We start from the raw sequence: 2619 nt of genomic DNA on the forward strand, positions 1-2619 counted from the left end.
GTTCATGTGTAGATTTTTGTGTAAGCATAATTTTCTTTTCTCTGGAATAAATGCTCAAGAGTAAAATTGTTGATTCATATAGTAGTTACATGTTATTATTATCATCATTATTAATATTAACATTAACTTTTCAAAGGCAAACTCTCAAATTATTTTCCTTAGTGGCTGCACAATTTTACAATCCCACTAGCAATACATGAGTGATCCAGTTTCTCCACATTCTTGCCAACATTTGATGTTATCCCAAGGATTTAATTTAGCCATTCTGATAGGTGTGTATTGGTATCCAATTGTGGTTTTAATGTGTATTTCCCTATTGGCTAATGTTGTTGAACACTTTTTTCTGTGCTTGTTTAACACCAATATATTCTTTTTGGTGAAACTTCTCTTCATGGCTATGCTCATCTTCTAATTGGTTTGTTTGTGGGGCTTTTTCTTCTTTCTTTAATCTCCTTTACTCCCCATTTTTTTTTCTTCACTCAGACCCAAAGTACCAACTCTCACTAGGGGAACTGCTGTTAACAAAAAAAATTGACATCATTGTAGCTTTTTTCCTCTTTTTTTCACTGTTGATTTTTGAGACTTCCTCACATATTTTAGATACTTGTCTTTTGCCAAATATTTGACTATCAATACTTTTATTCCAGTGTATTTTTTGTCTTTTCATCTTCTTAAAAGGGTCTTTCACACAGCAAAATTTTTAATTTTTATGATGCCCATTGCATACATTTTTTCCCTTTATAGATTATGTTTTTGTTGTAAAGTTTAAGTCCCAAATACTGGTGTTTTGCTTCTGTGTTTTCTTTCTAAAGTTTTTATACTGTTCATATCACATTTTACATTTATATTAAGTCTGTTATCCAATTTTTGTGTAGAATCTGAGATTTATGTCTAAGTTCACTCTTTTATCTACAGATGTCTAACTCCTCCAGTGCCACTTATTGAAAAGTCTACCTTGCTTCCACTGAGTTTCTTTCATTTTTTATTACGCTTTTGCCAAAAATCTGTTAGGGGCAGTTGTATGGAAATGTTTCTTGGTTGTCTGTTCTGTTCCTTTCTTCTATATCTCTCCCTAACAACCTGCAGTACTTTCCTACTAGCTCACACAATTGCTTAAAAGCTCTCTCTTTGTTTCAACATAAATGAAATCAGTTTCTCTCCCTTACTGCATTAGTCTCTCTCCCTATTGCAGTAGTCTTGAAAAAAAGCCTTCCGTTAAAAAAAGACTTTTTAACCACCATCTAGGACAATTTCTTTTTGACACCTTTGTATAGCTTTTATAGTGATTGCATTACATACTGTATACATATATACATAGTCTATTGGTGCAGTTTTACCAGTTCAAGGAAGTATAGAAACATTAATCCCTTTATGTCAGTTTACCCTTTCCATTTATACCATATCTTTAATATTTCCTCTATATACATTGCAGCCACACCAAGAAATATTATTACTTTTGCTTCAACAGTCAAACAAAACTTAAACAGTTCAAGAAGAGAAGGAATGTCTACTGTATTGACCATAAATTTGTTTACCATATTTTTTTTCTTTCCCAAAGTTTCAACTTTCCGTTATATATTGTTTCCTTTCAGTTTAGAGAGCTTTATTCAACCATTTTCTAGGGAGGTCCACTGAGGGAAAAATCTCTAGGTTTAACTTGTGAGAATGTCTTGATTTCCTCTTAATCCTGAAGGATATTTTTGCTTGCTATAGGATTCTGAGTTGACACTTGAAAAATGTTGTGCCACTTCCTCTGGCATTCATGGGTTTTAATGAGAAATCCCCTGTCATTTGAATTATATTCCCCTTATAGGTAAGGTGTCATTTCTCTCTCACTGCCTTCCAGATTTTTTTCTTTGTCTTTCTTTTTCAAAAGTTTGACTATGCTGTATCTTAGTGTGGATTCCTTTGAATTTATTATTGCATTTGTTTAGCTTCTTGAATCTGTAGGTATAAGTGTTTTGCCAAATTTGGCAAATTGTCAGTCATCAGTCTTTTGAATAATTTGTGTTACCACATCTTATTTCTCTTCTTCTTCTAGGACTCCAATGACACAAATCTTATAATTTCCGTTACAGTTCCACTGGCCCTTGCCGTTCTGTTCATTTTATTTTCAGTCTTTCTGTTGCTCTATTTTCAAGTTAACAGGTTTTTTGCTGTGTCTTCTCCATTCTGGTGTTGGGTCTATCCACTGAGTTTTATTTTTTTTAATCAGCTATTTTATTTTGTTGACATAAAACTTCTTTGCCAAGACAATTATATTAATTTATTTTGAGAACTGTTTTGTACTTCCTCATCATGACATAATTATGATGCTGCTTTAAAATGTTTGTTGGATAATCTAACCTTTTCATCAGCCTAGGTTGCCATTATTGATTGTATTCTTTTATTCACGTTGAGATCTTTATAGTTCCTTATAAGACAAGTAATGTGCTTTTTTCCCTTGTTTTTTGTTTTTTTTTTTTGTTTTGTTTTGTTTTAGATTTTATTTATTTATTTGGGAGAGAGAGAGCACAAGCAGAGGGAGGCACAGAAAAGGATGCTCTTTGTTATGTAGGTCCCTGGCTCCCCCATTAGCTTTCAATGATTTCCCTTTGGCCTTAAAGGTTAGTGTTGCAT

General features: G+C 32.8%; 1 non-coding gene across 1 annotated transcript; it reads right to left on the minus strand.

The window, feature by feature from the left end:
• Positions 1-475: 475 nt before the first annotated feature.
• LOC117803894 lies at positions 476-546 on the minus strand. Its single transcript, XR_004628015.1, has one exon. It is a non-coding gene; the product is annotated as a small nucleolar RNA SNORD56 (small nucleolar RNA).
• Between the last annotated feature and the right edge of the window lie 2073 nt (positions 547-2619).

The sequence above is a fragment of the Ailuropoda melanoleuca genome, chromosome 9, assembly GCF_002007445.2.
Source record: "Ailuropoda melanoleuca isolate Jingjing chromosome 9, ASM200744v2, whole genome shotgun sequence".
Lineage (NCBI taxonomy): Eukaryota > Metazoa > Chordata > Mammalia > Carnivora > Ursidae > Ailuropoda > Ailuropoda melanoleuca.